General features: G+C 40.8%; 1 protein-coding gene across 3 annotated transcripts in view; it reads left to right on the plus strand.

The window, feature by feature from the left end:
- The first annotated feature begins 1,187 nt into the window (after positions 1 to 1,187).
- Positions 1,188 to 18,771, plus strand: part of CLUL1 (clusterin like 1) — a 32,220-nt gene continuing 14,636 nt past the window's right edge. For 2 of the 3 annotated variants that reach the window (XM_083821881.1, XM_083821880.1), the window contains exon 1: positions 1,188 to 2,134. The gene's annotated coding sequence lies outside the window, so the exon portion shown is untranslated. Of the gene's footprint in view, positions 2,135 to 6,428; positions 6,701 to 18,771 lie in introns of those variants that run through there. The other variant, XM_083821879.1, reaches the window with a different exon arrangement.

The raw sequence follows: 18,771 nt of genomic DNA on the forward strand, positions 1-18,771 counted from the left end.
CTGTTAGGGCAGATAATTAGAATATCTGAAGAGTGACAAAATTCCAGTGCCAGAAGAGCTCCATTTCACATCATGAAGGAGGTGCCACGAAGATAGAATATAGCAAAGAGCCCAGAAAATTGCTAGTTTCTGTTAAGCCTGTTGTGGTAAAGAGCCCATACACTGGGAAATTTGCTTCACAAGAATAATCTCTCCCGTTCTAGTCTTAGCCAGTTTGTGTTTTTGTTACTTGGGTATACATCCTTTACAAATTTACAAGTAATTTACAAATTTACTACCATGGGGACTCACACCACCTCGAGCAAAAGACATTTTAGGTGCTTCAGAACTAAAATGCACACAAGACCCAGGCCCAGGACCACACCAGGACTGGCTGTAGACCTGGGGATTTCAGCCCTGCCACAGTCTGCGTGAGACCCCCTTGCACAAGCAATCTGTCTTCTAAACTGGGGGACCTGGGGTGCAGTAACCACCAGGACTTATTTCCCCTTCAGAAGCCTGTTCTTTACCCCGGGTTGTGTAAGGGCAGGGGGAGGAGGAGGTATCTGGCAGCAAGGAGCAGAAGAGCAGGAAAGAACAGAGGCCGTGTTTTGCTCTGCTCCGTGGAGTAGCCCTGCCCTGGTCCATTTGTTGTGCAATCCAAAACTGCCTGTCAGCAGCGTTATTTATGGCAATGCACAGGCTGAGCCTAAGAATCAGGAAGCCAAATCCAGCTTCCCTGATGTCATTCTCCACCCAGGCTTTTAGATTTTCAGCCTGATTTCCTAAGAAAATGAATCTTACATGACTTTTGCAGCCCGACTGTATGACCATTTATCTGTCTGCTCTCAATCTTTTCTTGGTAACTTTGTAATGCAGTTCACCAGTTTCAGTCAGGTTTGACGGAGGGGCACAGGGCTCGATATTGTTTAGTCCCTAAATGTTTGATCAAACCATTTGTCCTTGTAAAGAAATGAGAGCCAGAGGGGCATCTGTTCCTCGAGGGGAGGCAGACAGAGCTCAGCATTTGTTCAGTCTGGAAGTGTCCACCCGACCCACCCACTTGTGCGTGTAGGCTGGCCAGATGGCACGCACACAGGTCCAAGCCAGCCGCAGCTTGGCTTCCCAAAAGATTTGGGGGCACTGAAGGACACTGGAGGAAGTTATCTGTGTTGCAATGGTCGGAAGCATGGGCAACGTGAGAGGAACTGGAGGCATGGGGCAGAGCAGCATGCTTGTGAGGACACAAAGAAGGAAAGGGAGAATTCAACAAGAGACATAGAGGCTATGGGATGCGAGTCTGTGGTGAGCCAGCTCCAGCCCTATGAAGCAAACCAGCCATCGCGGGGCTCCTGTGCTCAGCACAACCCCATCTACATCCAGCTGAAATTTGAGAGAAGTGGCCATACATCAAAAGCAAAACTGAGCACTCTTCATGGCTCTGTATATTTCTTGGCATAGACAAAGCACGGGAGATAAACCAGACTACGCATAAAGTCACAGATATTAGTTCAAAAGGGTTAAGGAAATGCGGCTTTTGACTTTAAAAGCTCCAAAGGAACCTTAAGGGTGGAAATAGGAATAAGAAGGGTCCAGGGACATGTCAATAGCTGAGATGATTGCATTCCTAGTAATAAACCAAGGGGCTCTGATTTAATCTATGGAATGACCAGACACAGAAGGAATTCGAGCGGAATTTTTCTGCCTGCAGAGCAGTGGATGAAGCATGCAGGACGAACAGCGTACTGAGAGGGGGCACAAGGTTTTTGAAAAAAGTGCTGTGGAGTTTATCTAGAAACTCAGAGAGGGGCATGCTTAATTGGAAAGGACTCCTAGCTTCCTTCAGTCCCAAAATGTCTCTTATTCACTATTAGCAGCTCAGCAGGGGTGGTATGATACAATTACTCATTAGGTAAAGGAATGTCAAACCTTTGCCCTAAGAGGGGACTAAACTTGTCACTCAGACTCAACCCTGCATCTTTTCGTGGGCCTGAGTAGTACTGAAACAAAGATCACAGAGCCAGAGAGACAGGCTCTTTTTTTTTTTTTTTTTTTTTTTGAAACCAGGAGTTTGCTCCTGCTTCTAAGTGCTGAGCTGTCGTGCACGCACAGTCCTGCTTGCTCCGTAAGACTGAGAAGGACTAGTCTCATCTGTGTAAGTTCGTTTCCCTCATGAAATGCATCAAGTACATTTCCTAACAAAATCATCAGCTATGAGTCTAATAACCATATTTTATATTCTGGGCAGAGGGGAAGATGCAGACAATGAAGCTGCATAACTTTGTGGCCATGTCTGCACTGATGATTAATCTTTCGTGTTGTCATGCTGCTGTTACTGCAGCTTCTGGGGTTTAAGGCTACAAGAAAGGTACTATTTTTTATTAGACCAAATATTTAATTCAAAAAATAGGCAAAGCTTTTTAGATTTGTGTCCTTTTTTTCAACTGTGGCAGCTAGGCTAGTAAAACGTATTTCCTCTCTCTACAAGTCCTGCTTTTCTGATTAAATCTCTGCAGACTAAATACTGCACTGACTTACAGCACATTCAACATTATTCCCGTGTGTCACTCTTTTCAATGACTAATAAATAAAAATATCAAGTTAATGTACATCAAAGGCGTTTCGAATAAAATCTTCAAATTAAACGGGAACATATGTAGCTCATATATCTTTATTTGAATAAAGAATATGGAAAAACTAACAAAGTGTACGATTTCAGCTGATCTGTTTTCCTCAGAAAACTTTGCTGAGTAAGACACTGAAATGTTAAACTTTGTTGCTCTTTCCATTTCTGTTGCTGAAGGAATTTTCTACAATACTGTTGAATGTGTGTTGGGAAAATAACACTACTTTAGCCTTTTTTTTTTTATAAGACACTTTGATTCTCTTTTGTTATGCCAGAGATTTAATGTTTCTTTCGACATCGTAATGGCTGTTTTTGCAAGGATTGCCTGGGACAGCAGAAAAATAATCTTGCCAGCTCCTGTCCTCATACGCAGAAAAAGAAGCTACCAGATACCAAGCAGTTTTAATGCAGCTTAGGTGGATAACAAGGAACTAAGAAAATCTCACAAAATTCTCATAAAGAGACTGAAAAAAAAGGAAGCACAAGTTATCCAGAAATAACACCACCCTCTTTGGGACCAAACCAAAGAGCAGCATCTGAGCTTTCTTTGGGTGGCCACTGCCTGGGATTAGGTGCTCCTACAGGACACATTCTGCAAGCCAAGTTGTTTTTTTTTCCCAAGACCTGTGTGGGACTGCCTCTGCTTTCCTCAGTGGAAATACCACCCGAAGGACTGAACTTGCTGCCTTTGCTTTTTCAAGGACTCTTGAGTGGGCAGGAGAGCTGTTTCCCCTAAGAAAGCGGGTTATCTGTCAGCAAGCGAGCCATCCCTCTGCAAACACTAGCTCTTTCAGAGCAGGGCTACTTTTGTGGAATCCTGTGGTTTCAGATGATTTCCACAAAAATCTCAAACGATCGATTCCCCAGACAGCGGACTGATAATGTTCTTTGCTTGATATCTCGAAATCCAAGCCTGAGCCTGGAGAACAGGTACTTTCCATCCCTCAATGCTTCCTTTTGTACAAGTGGTTACAGAGGCATTAGCATTAAACTCTCTTATGACTTCCTTATGAGGTTGCCCTAGTTAGAGACATACGGAAGAGCAGATTTTGCTTTTTGGAAAAACAGAAATTTTCAGCTAAAATGTATTACTTTCATCATCCACACAAATAGAAAGAAAACATTTAGAAAATATGATGAAGAAAACAGTGAAGCAGGTGGCCTAAAACTCAGAGTTATGGAAAAAGTGACAACGGGCAGAAATACCTTAATTCTGGCACGTTAGGCAGTGTAATTTTTCCTTTCCCGACCAACCTGGAAGAAGCTAAAATTCAGTATGAGTTGAGTGTACTAAGCAGTTTTTGCTGTATTACAGCTAGCACTCCAGGCAAAGAAGAGCAGGACAGGGCACAGGTGCTTGGGGTTACCTGAAGAAGAGCTAACAAGGAACTAGACACTACAGTGCTAATATGCAGCCACTGTCGTGTGCTAGCATCACCATACAAGCACTGAGAGGCAGGACAGGGAAGAAAACATCTTGTTCAATGGAGGAAATAAGAAGAGCTGGGTAAGGACAATGAGCTTACCTGTGTAATGGATTTTTGGTCAGAGGAGCAAATCCCCCTGCCAGCCCCCTGCCAGTGGGACTGCTAGATAATTTGCGGAGAACATTTGAGGAGCACTTTTGATTGCCGAGGCCATGAAGATGTCTTGCAAAATCTGCACTGGCAAGCAGAGCTACATAACTGGATTCCTAATATAATTGCCTCCACTTGCATATGCAAATATGTTTTCCATATACTCACAAAATGGAAGCTGTCTGTGAGCGAATCTCTGTCATTTTACTATCAGTGTCCTGGCTACTTGGAACAAAAGGGATAAGGAATGGAAGAGAAGGACCTCAGAGGGCCCAGTTAATAAGTGAGGAATAGAAAAAATATGTGCTAAGGATATAGATTTGGTATTTCTGGCAAATGTCCACTTTCAAGTGGACTGTTCACATGATATGGATAAATGTTGCGAGTTGTTGACAAAATTGCATTTTTCTGTTTTCTCCATAACATGAAAAATCTTTTTTTTTTTTTACAGTAAATCCAAACACTGAAGATTATGTTTATCAGCAAATGCTATTTAATTGCAAGCAAACATTACAAACATCAGTTGAGTGAAGTTTACATGCGTTCTTTTCGTGTGTGTGTGTGAAAAGCAGCTGCTTTAAGTGCAAATAATAGAGTAAATGCTTGGAAGACTGTTGATACACATTTCTCTTTAATTTGACTAGTGTTGAAATAAGTAGATTGTGAGGCTTTATTCTGTAAACTGCTCTTTGCTCTGACAGCACTTATAAGTAAGCATGAATGAAGGGTATGTGAGCCCTGATGAAGGATATGGCTATCTCAGTCCTAAATAACATTTGCAGGATTGTCAGAGGAGTGTCCTTCATATGGGTTATATGTGTGAAGATTTTCCTGGCACAGAAGATAAACTCATATTGTTTGCTCATGGCCTTTGGGTAGAAGAAAAAAACATTTTGTTGAAGAAGTTTCTGCCAAAAGGTCTCTATGCTCATTTCTCTGAATGAAAAAGAAATATCATCTGTAAGTTCTGAAGCTAGGACAGGAGGGATGATCTCCCTTTAGCTGAGGGGAATGGAAGAAGAACTTTCCATTGTGGGTATAAAAGCATGAAACTTTCTCAGATTGAAATATTTTATTTTTACGCCTGAACACTGAAAACATCTGAGAGAGAACTTTGTCCTGGCCCTCCAGACATGTGGCAAAATGAGGTACATAGCTTTCATTTTTGAAACCACTTCCGTTGTTCAAGAAAACTGGAAGTGGGTTCTGGACACAGTCTGACATTAAAACAACTAAGGTTTTCTAATGTCACAGAACATGATTTTTTATCATTATTTCTTCAGTAAGCATTCCATTCTCGATTTCATATTTCAGTGCATATTCTTCTTCAGCGATCAAAATCCCTAAGTCTGTTCACGTATGTGAGAACTGAAGCCTTACTTATCACGTGTAGAGAGAGCAGATGTTAGAGGCGGTTTCAGTGGTGATAAGTCATTCATTACCACTACGACCTACCTGTAAGGGAAATAGGGAGCCCTTACAACTTATTTGATAGCACCTCATATTAATCCACAGTGCCTTTAAAAATGCAGCTGTGCTGTTTTAGCACAAACACATCAGACAGATGGGGAATTGTCATCTACTTTTTTCCTCATTAAAGTTCCTGTAAATTACGTGCATGTTACAGAGAAAAATGAGTCTAATCTCCTTGAGGTCTCCAGTTGTGGAAATTTACAGCTGTAAGAAACAGTTGCAGTAAGAAATAATACTACTAAAGGGAGGGTATGAATGCTAAGAGATTGCAGCAAAGAACTGTGGAAAAGATTATTAGATAATTTTATTGAAAAAGTGAGATCTGAGTGCCCTACAGATCCACAGCACTGTGACATTTGACGGGTATCATTTGTCCATTTGATGCTTCCACGTTCCTAACATAAGAAAATGTTTCTCTTATAAAGGTTTCAGTCAGCATATAGCATTAATTTTTTGCAGTTGTGCAGACTAAAATTAAAGCCTTTCTCCTATGCTCCTGCACCCTGGTGTCTTACATAGCTGCTTACCTGAACCCCAGATACTTGGGACCTTGGGACGCTTGTCCTAGTTGCTCATCTCTACAGTTTCGGTCACATAAAGACAGCAGCTCTCAGCTTCAGTTTGTTTCCTGGGCTAGTGGCTAAAAATAATGTCTAAACATCAGTCTTTATGTAAAAAGAAAAGGCCTTACGTTGTGTTTTTGCTGGGCTAAAGATTCAGAAAGGGAACCATTTTCTAGGAGAGCTGAGGAGAAAGTACTGCTGGGTAAGTGTTCACAGGGATATGCCCAGGTTTTTTAGTGCTGCAGATGATCACTGAGAGAAGCCATACACAGAAATATCTACATTTCAACTCCCTCTGGGAACTACAGATGACACTCTTCAGTAAGACCTGGAGAAGAATCTGCCAACAAAAAGGAAAACTAAACCAAAATGCTGTCAGTGGATGTCCTCATCCTGACCTACATACATGAGGCATTGTTGGATTAAATGTTTCATGTTGTGGACAAAAGAATTAATGAGCAATGATGCAATGTGATTTCCAGGTAACTGATTGTATTTTGGATGTAGTTGATTATTTGCATTTATTTTATCTGAAAATACAAAACCTGATTTTACCTCTTTTCCAAGTTTTATATCCTTCTTCCATGGGGCTGACAGAAATCAAAAGTGCATCTTTGTTTGCTGATCATCTTAATTTAATCAGATTGCATTTAATATCTGAGCTGAGATCATAATTTGTCTGATAAGTACTTTATGTAGGGTGAGCAATGTACATAGTTTTGATACAGATATAATCATATTCCATGAGATTGTCAACATCACTTCAGGCTCCACCTGGCCAAGCTATAGCAAAGCAAGTGCCCTCCTGCAGAAAGTAAAATAACAACGTTTTCTGAAAAAGTCTCAATTTCATGTGTCCCGTTTTGTTCAGCTGGGCAGAATACTCCTCTCCAGATTTAAGAAATATAACATAAATGACAACTATTGTATTTTCATTTTGGAAAGGTTCATCTGGTTTAACCTCTTCTGTATGGAAATCTGTACCTGCCCCCAGTATTCCAGACAAAGATTAGTGGAATAATGATGCTGCCTTCACTATTAATAGTATGAGTTCAGGCTGATTAGTTGAGCTTAACCTACTTGCTTTGATAAGGTCTTAAAGTTTACTTCATTTTAAACAAGAACAGAAAGCTCCTTAATGATATTTATTAAGTATGAAACCATATTTTTCTGTAGTGGCAGTGAAAAGATATGAATAGCTCAAAGGTGCCAAACAAACATTTTAAATTATACTCTGCAAAATAAGTGACCTCTGTCTGGTTTGTTTCCTTAGATTTAGTGAAAATACCCCATCCACATAACAGCAGGAAGAGATCCAGCACCAAATTTCTTTGTTAGGAGGTGAGCAAGAAATATTGTTTTAAGTATTTACTACTCAAAGGAATTAGTCATAAGCATCATTTAATGGAAGGATCAGCTTTACTATCAGGAAACAATAGGTTGTGATTCTGTAGAGTAAATATTAATTAAATGTTATTTAATCTTGAAGAAAAGAAACCTAAACTTCAAATGCAAGTCCAGGGCAGATGCACTCAAGATTTTTAAGAACTGCAAGTCCTTTTATTTATTGAATTAAATGTGCTGGCCAAATACTTTGTTTTCCACCAGGTTTCCTAAGACCCCTTCTCTGCTATATCCTCCTCCTTCAGACAGTGACAGCTAAGTAGACAATTAAGCCCTTAGGGGAGGAATGTCACCAACACAGGTCAGGACAGGAGCCCTTTCATTTCATAATGCAGAACAGTGGCCGGTGGAAGGACACTTCCCTCTGGAGCTAAGGCTTTTAAAATAAAAACTACACATGAGTTCCTGTGCAGTTTCTACAGCTGTTCCTCGTCTCCCCTGGGCTCATCACCCAATTAGCGAAAGTTTTTGTGGTGAGTAACATGATGTGATATATCATGCCATATTTCCCCCTGTGTGTTGTAGCTTGTGTCTACGCACACATCCTAGGGCCAGTCCTCTGGTTGTGTAGGTTGTGCAGACATATCAGGGTTTGGTAGACAGGCAGGATGGCAAGCTGATGCTCACCTGTGTCTCACATCAACCTGGAAACAGCCCGGACCCAGAAAATGGAAGTGAAGACAGCTCTGATAACTTACAGATTGCCCATGCAGCCTCATCTGCAATGAAAACATCACTTATCAATCTGAGAAGCCACATAGCTCCATAATGATCCAATTCTTCAACCACAGCTCTGAACTTTCAGCCTGAAGCTTATCTGCCCTGACTTGTAACAACAACCAGCCTGGTGGAGCGGCACTGAGGAGCACGGGGAGACTTGGCCTTCGGGTCTGGTGGAATGGGGAAGGCGCAGAGGAGGAGCTGTCTGTGCAGCCAACCACAGGCGACTCGGCTCCTGGGAGAAGCGTGCTGGAGGCAGTTTCTAACATCTGGGTCGAGAAACAGCTGCGATTTGCTGATCTACATAATTGAGATGCCTCCTTGGAATTAGGTGTCTCCAGAGGCAACTCAGCATCTGAGTAAATTAGACAATCAGGAAGGATGTGGGATTGAGATAGGTGGAAGTCAGGTCTCCCGTCTCTCTAACTGTATGCTAAATGTCTTTCTTGGGTGCCTTGCTTCCTTGCAGGAGATTTATAACAGGCAGTGTCAGTGCTGCAGCCTCCTGGGATCACCATGTGGAAGCTAGTAGCTTATGACTAATCCTGTGTCTCTGGTCATGGTATTTGAGCTGACAGACACGCATCCGTCTGTCTGTCAGTGCAGAATTCTTGCCCAGGAAGTGTTTCCAGCCCCTTGTCCAGTCTCTGTCTTCAGACACAAAAATTTCCCTTTGGACCCCATTCCAGTCCAACAGCGCCAGGATATTTCCCCATATATTAGGCTTATTTTTCACTACTTTGATCTCTTTGTGCTACCCCACGCTGTTTGGCTCTCTCCTCAGCTGCCAGCCCCCATGGCACTGTTCCAGCATTTCACTCCATACTCGTGTATCAAATGCTCAATTTCTCCTGTTAAGCCTCTTCTTGAAAGAGCCTCTTCCCCTGGCCTCTGATCAATATATATTCTCTAAGAGACTCTGTAAGAAAGCTTTACGTACATATTTCCAATATATGGCTTTCCTGTCCTAAATGCTACATTAAGTAGCAAGCGGAGTAGGAGACAGAGGAGGCAGGGATCAGGAGAAATGAAAGCAAAAATGATAGAAATATTTCACATTCCCCAAAAATGCATGAAACCGTGCTTATCGTTTCACAATTAGGAGTGGGATTCAGCTGCCTTTCCCTAAAGTGTTTTGAAATGACAGGCACGGTTTTTGCAGTTTGTAGAATGCTATGACTAAAATGTTATTTCTAAAATATATCATATAGCAAAGGCTGCCTTTCCTGGATTTTTATTTTACTTTATTTTATTTTTTAACCAGGATAATTTCCTGTGGCAGCCTCTCTCTTATTAAAAAGCAAACTCACTACTCCTTGGGTGCATGCCTCTGACATACATGAAACCCGTCTTTCAGTCCTACATGCCAAAGTTATAATTTTTAATGAAAATGCAACAATTACATATAAATAATTGAAAACAAATGCTAACAAAGCAAAGATCACAAAAAGGGGGAAAAAATCCCTCTCTTATGAAAGTAGTTTATCATCTTAGCCAGAGGTAAATTTTCCAGATCATTATTCTCAAACAGAGTCCTTCTGTCTGACCAGTGACTTCATATTACACTCACATGTACATATTACACTCACACGTACGTACTTAATGGTTCACGTTTTTTCTTGCTTGTTCCCTCAACGTACTCCATGGCCATGACTTTGTTCTCTGCTCGCCAGTGCGCGAGGCTGACCCAGGCCTTGGGCTCTACACAGGGCCCCAGCCCTTGCAGTAGTTGGAGGTGACGCACCTTCAGCTTCTGCTAGGCCCAGGGCAGGCTGTACCACAGGACAATCCTGGGTACATCAGTACCACGTCCTTATCAGTTCAAGGGTCAGACTTGTGCTTGAGCCTGAATATCATCAGACTGTCCACTCTGCCTACAGGAGTGTTTGAGCTCTGGCTATTGTCCAAAGCAAGCTTACAGCTAGAAAAACCTAGGACAAAGGGAGGAACTGGAGCTTTCTTTCCTACAGAATAAAACCAGCACACTGAGGCACACAGTTCAGCAAATTAAAATCCAAATTTTGGTGAGGCTAACAAAGATAGGATACACGTAGCCACAGAGACCCAAGCTCTGGAAAAGAAATTTGGGGTGGTTATCACATTTGAAAATCAGGGTGTTTGTTATCGTGCCTGGTTAGCCAGCTACCTCCGTAATTTAATAGACCAGCATTGAGAAAATTGACCCTAATCCTTATATGCTTTACAATTTTTGGTCTTACCTGTGGGAATTTTGAATTGCCAAGTAGAGCAAACTTATATCGTGTTACCTTTGCCTCATGAATTCCCTATTTCAAGAACAGAAAGTGCAGAAGACAAATCTGCTGACAAAGACACAAAGCCATTACATGCAAATCTCCCTTCTTGTGACTATGCATAAAGACATTAATGTCACAAATTTGTCTTGGTGCTTGTTAATGCAACTTTTTTCACCTACAAAAGGTGAAAAATTACTTTTTTTTTTTTCAACTAACATTCCTAAGTATCTTATTATTTACATTTAAATGGCAGCCACATAAATACTGTATTAACACCTGTCTTATAACAATGGTGAATTTATATGTAAATATGCTTCTATTTCTCAATCCCTGCATAAATCAAAAAAGAAATGCAGCTTACTATTTAGCAAAAAGCCTAACATTTAAACTAGGATCATCTCACTGCCATGAAAGACACAGGAGTCATAAACTGCAATATTTTGGGGGAACGTACACAGTTAATTACTCCCAGCACTCTGTTATGTCTTGGGTCTAAAGCTGAGAGCTATCATACTGAAACTTGCAGGAGCTCTGGCTTAAAACTGCAGCAAAATATTACTGCAATGAACTAGATCCTTAGGATTATACCAGCTGTGCTTCTGGCCCAGAACATGACTCTTTTCTCATTTAAAATCCAGCCAATACTCATGTAAATTATGTGGGCTGATCACAGTTTTCTTTTGGGAAATAGACAAACTGTGGTGAAACAGTTTTTCTCTAGTGGCTGAATTCTGCAGGGGCTTAGACCGTAATAAGCTTCTCTTCTATGAGCAACATTCAAAGCTTTTCGCTTCAATGGACCTTTCATAGAGAAAGTTGATAAGAATATGCTCTGAAGATGTCTTTAATTGAGTGTTCACACATTTAATTTCTGTGATGATGCTATTGTTAGTCTTTTCTGAATAGCTCCGTTTGTGGTCATATAGGTACATGTATTTGTTGGAAGCTGAGCTGCATTCTCTTTAGACTCCTGTTGACTTGGGCAGAGGCTGTAGATTGAGCTGAAGTCCTGTTCGTGCACAGAGAAGTCAATAGGAGTATTTCCAGGGACTCTGATGGGCTTTGATGGCCCTGGCCCAGGACAAGAGTTTATAGTGTTTGCAGCCAGAAAAAACTGAATGAGATCATCCGGTCTGATCTCTGGTTAATCACAGGACATGCAAGTTTTATCCAGATATGCCATCACTGCAATAACATGTTTTTTTCCTCAAGAGATTGGAAAGTGTGTGCCATGGTGAGGAGAAATGGAGGTGCCTTCCTCACTGTGCAGCACCCTGGCTGCTGGGGCTGGCTCAGGCACGATGCTCCCCGGTGACCCTCGCTCCATTGCCAGCCACAGCCGTCAGAAAAGACTGCGAATGCTGGCCTGCCTCATCCCCTCACAGTGTGTGTGTGTGCAATTCATGCAGTCTCAAAAATAAACACGGTTGTAGTAGGTTAAATCAAGAATGCATGTAGTGCAGTACTACTTCCAAAAGTAGCAGATGCTTACAAGAAATGCAAAAAGCTGGGCAATAGAAAATCATCCTTTTCCTAATCAGTAGTTTGGGAATCTCTTGAACCAGAGGATGGAGCTGGACCATCATACTGAACTAATCTGGAGGGATCTCATCTTCAGGAACTACCTAATTTTTATTTATTTATTTATTTATTTTTACCTCGTTTATTTCATTCCCAAAATCTGGGTTAATTCCCTTTTTCTTTTAATATATTTAATCTCGTTATAAGAACTCTGCATGAGGGTAAATCCACTTCCTTCTCATAAGGTGTCTCAATATTTTCCTCACAGCTATGAGGAAATGTCTTATTTCAAGGCTGGATTTTTCCAACTCCAACTTTCTGGTGCTAGATCTTATCAGGCCTTTGTCAGCACACTTGAAGCAGGAGATGGAAAACAGATTTTTCTCTTTCTCTTCCCCTATTGTATCGTATCCATGTTTAAGTAGTAGCCATTTAGATTTTTAAAATCCTGATCCAGGGGACCATTTAAGCGCATGATTTACTTTAAGCACGGAAGTAATCCCATTGACTTCAATGGGACTACTCTCAGGCTAAAAGTTAAATGTGCGGTTAAGTGCTTTGCTTGAATAGTGTTTAAGTTCTTTTTAATTTCTTATTCGCTTTCATTCCTTGCTCATGATACTTGATCTGTACAATGTGTTAGAAGCACAGCATTTCAAGTAAATAGTTCAACATGGGATCACGTAGGTCACAACACAGCAATTTCCATTGCAGCTTTTGTCTAGCACTAAAGGAATTCTGACTGATGGATACCAAGGGCTTTTCTGGTGTTATTTCCTCTGAGGAGTTAATGCTCTTCATTCTTGTTAATTCCCTCTGCTGCCTGGTTTATTTGTTCAGCAGTGCCCTAAACAAGAAAGGTTTCCTTCAAACAATAGGCTGCTTTGCACTGTGTGTGTGTGTGGTTTACTGAATCCAGACCTAGGGAAAATGTGCTGGTCTTCAGCTGGTATGAATCAGTGCTGTTTGCAGAGATGAGGGAGATATGCTTATTTACATCAGCTAAGGATTTGACCTGCTGCCTACTGTGTTAATATACAAATGTGTGCGTATGCGCAGTTAAACATACACGACCCGGACAGATGAATAGGCCTTCAACAACCTGCTCTTGGGATATGAGATATCTTGCTAGAGATGCCAGGGCAAAAGAGTGAAATGAAAAATTTCTTCCTGAGGTCAAGTAGGAAAATATGTAGTATGATACTATCTTCCAGTGCCTCTAGCGAAATAATTTTGATTAATGTTAGCAAAAAAATCACATCTATACTTCGGACCTCCTAAAGCTTTCTAGCATGTAAGGTGTTTCAAATGAATCTGCTTTATTTCAGAATTTTTAGGATTAATCACTGACCATTCCTATGTCTTACGTACATGTGACCAGGTGCTCTGGCTCCTTTTGCAGATGAAACGAAGTGGCCATTTCAGATCAGCCGATTTAGGAAGTTAAGTACTGCCTAACTCACGGTTTCAATTATTTTCTGAAGGGTTTTATATCTCTCTGTTGACCAGATGCGGAGCAAAACCCTTTCTGCAAGGTGCCCAGAATGTGCAGTGAGAGTACATCTTAATGCATAGTACTAGCCCTGTACTCCAGATTTTTGTCAACATTCCAGAGTAGAACTTTTTGTCATGAAATTGCACATCAGTAATTTGCATACACTGACTATACTGGACATAACAAAGATCCAGTTCTTAAAGAACTAAATAAAACTCAACTTGAATGAGCAAATGGCTGTGTTTTTCTGCCCAGTTTCCAGTTGGAGCTGGAATGATTTTTTTTACTCTACATCTTACTAAAGATTTTACTCCACATCTTACTAAAATCGTAGTGTAGAGGTGCAAAATTGCCCTCAATTGTAGAGGAGGTATCTCAGTTTTCCAAAGCTCAAGAAAACCAGTGAAGTATCTAGTTTTAGCACTTTAGTGAGAAAACAAATATGTTCCATGTAAATGCACAAATAGGAGGCTACCTTTAATATTCTTCCAGCAGCACTGGAGACAGCATTTTCTCCGTTGTGTTAAATAACCAAAATGAGTCTATCTTCACAGATTTTTTTACATCTGTTACCTATAGGAAACAAAATAAAAACATCTGCATCAGGAATCCTGGCTAGCCACTGTCCAGAAATTAGGATATCTGATACTGTGCTGGACATTAATAAATATAGCTAACCCAAAAGCTAAGTGAAAATCTAGAAAGACTTTGAAGTGTTAGAGTCTAATCCCGAAGTAAATTACTGTGCTATGTTATGCTCAGTAGGAGTTTTCCTTTATCTTTTATGACTTTAACACTTGGATTCAAGTTTTCAGAAAGATGATGATTTAGATGTGGTAACTGCCATCTCGTCTGACTGCAGATGGTGCTAGGAAATGGTAGACAGGAATCTGTACAGCTTGAAATAATTTCTAACGCAGTTATGCTCTAAGTGTGAATGCTCAGAACCTGCCAACTTCCACGCATGCTGGAAGTTACATGTAACCATAATTAGCAGACTATGAATCCCATTTTGGCCCATGTCATACAAATATTAACAGGAAATCAAAGAATAGTTTAGGTTGGTAGGGACCTCTTGAGATCATCTGGTCCAACCCCCCTGCTCCAGCAGGACCACCTAAGGAAGGTTACCCAGAAACATGTCCCATCAGGTTTTGAATACCTCCACAGTTGGAGACTCCACAGCTTCTCTGGGTAACCTCTTCCAGTGTGTGACCACCCTCACCATAAAAAGTATTTTCTTGTGTTCAGATGGAACCTCATGTGTTTACTTCATGCCCAATTCCTTCTTGTCCTGTCACTGGCACCGCTGAGTCTGGCTCTCTCGTCTTCATTCCCTCCCACCAGTTATTTATACTTATTTATAAGATCCCCCTGAAGATCTCCAGGCTGAAGAGTCCCAGCTCTCTTGGCCTCTCCTCACATGGAAGATGGTGCAGTCCCTTAATTATCTTTATGACCATTCACTGGACTTGACCCAGTAACTCCATGTCTCATGTGCTGGCGAGCCCAGAACTGGATCCCACACTCCAGGTGTGGCTTCACCAGTGCTGTGTAGGGGGGAAGGTTCACCTCCCATGGCCTGGTGGCAGTCCTCTTCTTAATGCAGCTCAGGATGCTGTTGGCAAACACTTAGAAATAAACTAGTTCGTGCTGAAACTGCATGTCATATCAATGAGACTCATCTGTCCCAGTTTTAGAGATCTACATTTAGGTTAGTCTGCTACATTCACTTTCTACTTGCAACAAAAATAGGGTCTTCCAAACTGTGACTCAACTAATTCTGAGGTCAAGGTCTACAGCAGGTCAGTTCAACTGTGGCTTAGATTAAAGCTCTCGGTTGGCTACAAAGAAAGCCTAGCTCAGTGGCTGAGGTGCACACTGTGCACGCTCAAATCCAAACTGAAAATTCCCATATTCTTTTCTTAGTCCTTAGCATTTCACAGCACCTGGAAATGTCTTAAGAACTTTGAAGCATCAGCAAATTCCCAACTTTGCCCAAATGGTTTCATACCAGAGCAGAAGGAAACAGGAGGAAAGAGGAAGGATTTTAAGGTATATGTACTTCTCTTGTGCTGCCACATGTGCACCTTCATGGGCTTTCTACATTTTTGCTGTGTGCAAGAACGAATTATCCGTTGGTGGGGAATATAGAATTGCATTTTACTTCATATATTTCCATTTGGAGAGGCTGTCCCCATCAACGTTTCCCCTGGCATTTGTGGTCTTTCATGTCTCACCTTGTGGTCTTTCATGTCTCACCTTCATTTCCCTTTCTGTCTTTTTTTTTTTTTTTTTTTTTTTTTTAATCTCATTGCTAATTCTCATTTGCTCGGAACTGTGTGTTTCTTTTTTATTCTCCTCCCATTTGTCAGGTCTCTGTAATTGATGTTGTTTTTTCGCAGTTTTAAAAGCTCTGAGTACTGAGGCAGCTGCACGGGGCAGTGTACTAGTTATATAAAAGGACAGCTGTAAAAACATGTGCAATGGCAATTAAGCAAGAACTGTTAGGAGCATGAAGTCATTAATTCTAATTGCAGTAATGCTCTTCTTAGAAATTGCTTCTAATATCTGAAATGGAGAAAAAGACAACTTCAGGCAGCATTCCAGCTTTACTCCTTCCACTTCCGTGCTACTGCAAGCAAGGGGGCTGTGTTTGTTCTCTTACTGGTTATATTGAGGAAGTGTGATCTTCAGACATCCCTCTTTGGACTTTCGAACCCTCAGGCACCAGAGCCGGTTCCACTTTAAATGCAGCAGAAGCAAGAAGCCAAGTTTCTTGCCAGAGGATTATTCTTCACCAAAGCAATTTCCAGTTTTGCTGAATATTATTAAGGCCCTATCGTGAATGCCTTCAATTAACTTTTCAAGAAACCAGCAGATTGGGGCAGTTAGCAGCATCTTCAAGAGTTGTTCAGCACCTCACAAACTATGCACTGATAATTCATTCATCTTAATTTCATTAAACTCCAGAATTGTTTCCAACGAGCAACCGCTCTTTAACTAGCTGATACAGAACTGAATGATGAAGATATGTTTAAGCAAACCAGATGAAAACACACGAGGAACCCTGTTCCTTTGAGTTGCAGGCTGAAAGCTGATATATTACATGTCTGCATGCAATAAAACTTTTTTGTTTTAATGTTCCTAGGGAAGCTTGAAACTAAATCCTTGCAAAACATCTGGTTGAAAACTTCAGCATTTTAATATTAAATGCTTCCTGAAATCTGTTTGTGTAACTGTACCATGCAGATTAGCTTCACAGATTTATAATAAATTGTTTCTAACTCATTTTGTTATCCTTGCACTGACTTTGATATCTCCTGCTGATAACATAACACCAGTAATAGTGCTACTCCAAGTTCAATAGTTAGCTGATATCCCAAGCACAAATTCTGAAGACAACCACATAATTTTTAGGTTTCAACTTCATATTGTCTTACATTCAATTCTAAAGCTTTCATTCTCTGGTCCTTAAAAGTGTTTAAATCCCTTTACTTCATAAGTTTGTCTTCCCAAATACAGTGTTCCATATATTGCTATCGCTTACTGGCTTGATTGATCCCTCCTTTCTGTGTAGAGGCTTTGGATTAGACGTTAAGAAACTTTGCACAACTCTGTGAACAACAGACGTCACTTTACTGCTGGGACTGGCATTTAGAGCTTTGTGTCAAAGCCCTGGAGTGTTTGTGAAAAAAATTCAGCAGTGAAGTGGAAGATTTTTTCCACACCTTATAGTCTTCCTGAATGTCCATGGATAGATAAGCAAAAGAAAATCAGTCTCATACGTTTTAAAACACAACAAAACTTGTGAAGATGGTCCCTCTGGCATCAAAAGCTTAATAGTTTCAAATAAAGACACATTAATTAGTGATGCACTAAGCTATGCATGCTGATTTCATGCCTTCAGCTGGTTTCGTGTTTGCATGGAGCACAGTGCAGGGCCCTGATGTGGCCTTGCCTGAACCTCCTCCAGACAGGGCAATCACATCGGCGCAGCTCCGAGCTTTGGGGCTCATGAACTTTGAGATTGTGTCACGCTAAAGAGATGTACAAGATATTTACAAGATATTTACAAGATATGTAGCTTGGTCTAACTCCAGCTATGTAACTTAGGGTAGCCTCAGCTCCTTAGTCCCTCCAGCATGAGTGAGAGCATCTGTCTCCCGGCTGAGGAAGGAACCTTGTTTCCTAACTTCAACTACTCAGGTAAAGCTCAAAGTCAGACCGAAGGAGGGCTCCCATGGCCTCTGAAAGACAGGAGAAAGTGGAAACCATTTAGGGGCTCCTGAAGTACTGGAAAGTATTAAAACCAGAACAAAACAAAATAAAAACCTCAATTCCTATAGCCTTAAAAACCATACGAACTGCTAGCAAAGCTTTCTGCGTGCTTTAGATTAGGCATGTAATTAGACAATAAGCCCCCAGTAGGATTTAATTTCAATTGAAAGCACTGGAACTAATGGTGTGCTTACAAATAAAGCTAATTAAGATTTGGTAGAACTGGGGACTATTCCATAGAAGTATCAAGAGAATTAATGTCGATGTATAGCACTTTGCATGGCTCGTGAAGTCTGAAAGCAAGTAACCATACTTTCAGCATGATCATTAAACGACTGGCCTATCTCAGGCATAAATGTGAAAATGTATAGTAGAAAACAACTCTTCCAAACAGCAAATAATTGTATAAATATAAAACCGGAACAAAATCCCACAGCTAATGTATAACACAGGAAATTCCATTTCAACATATTTCTTGATTCTTAATCCTGCCAGGTGGAATGGATCAACAAAAAGGGAGAAGTCACAGTACATTGTGAAAAAATGTTATACATTTGTGGAGGTCATCCAGTAGGACAGAAGGCAACTCCAAAAATCAGCTACAACTCCCATTGCTAAAGTTCAGTTAGGTTCAAGTTTAATGTTGATCTGAATCATTGCAATTATTTCAGTTTCAATTTATCAGATTCTTGCAAAAGCCCTATTTTTCTGCAAATCCCTTTTCAAGTTATTTTCTTATATTTTTTTCCAATATATACTTATTACTTTCAGTAAATATACAGCAGTACTTGAATAACTGTTGGGCTGGGGAGAAAGAGACTTTTGCTCACAAAGGCGTCTTCAGACTGTGTCCAGTATGAGTAGTTGCTACAAGACT

Source organism: Anser anser, assembly GCF_964211835.1.
Source record: "Anser anser genome assembly, chromosome: 2".
In the NCBI taxonomy this organism is placed as follows: Eukaryota; Metazoa; Chordata; class Aves; order Anseriformes; family Anatidae; genus Anser; species Anser anser.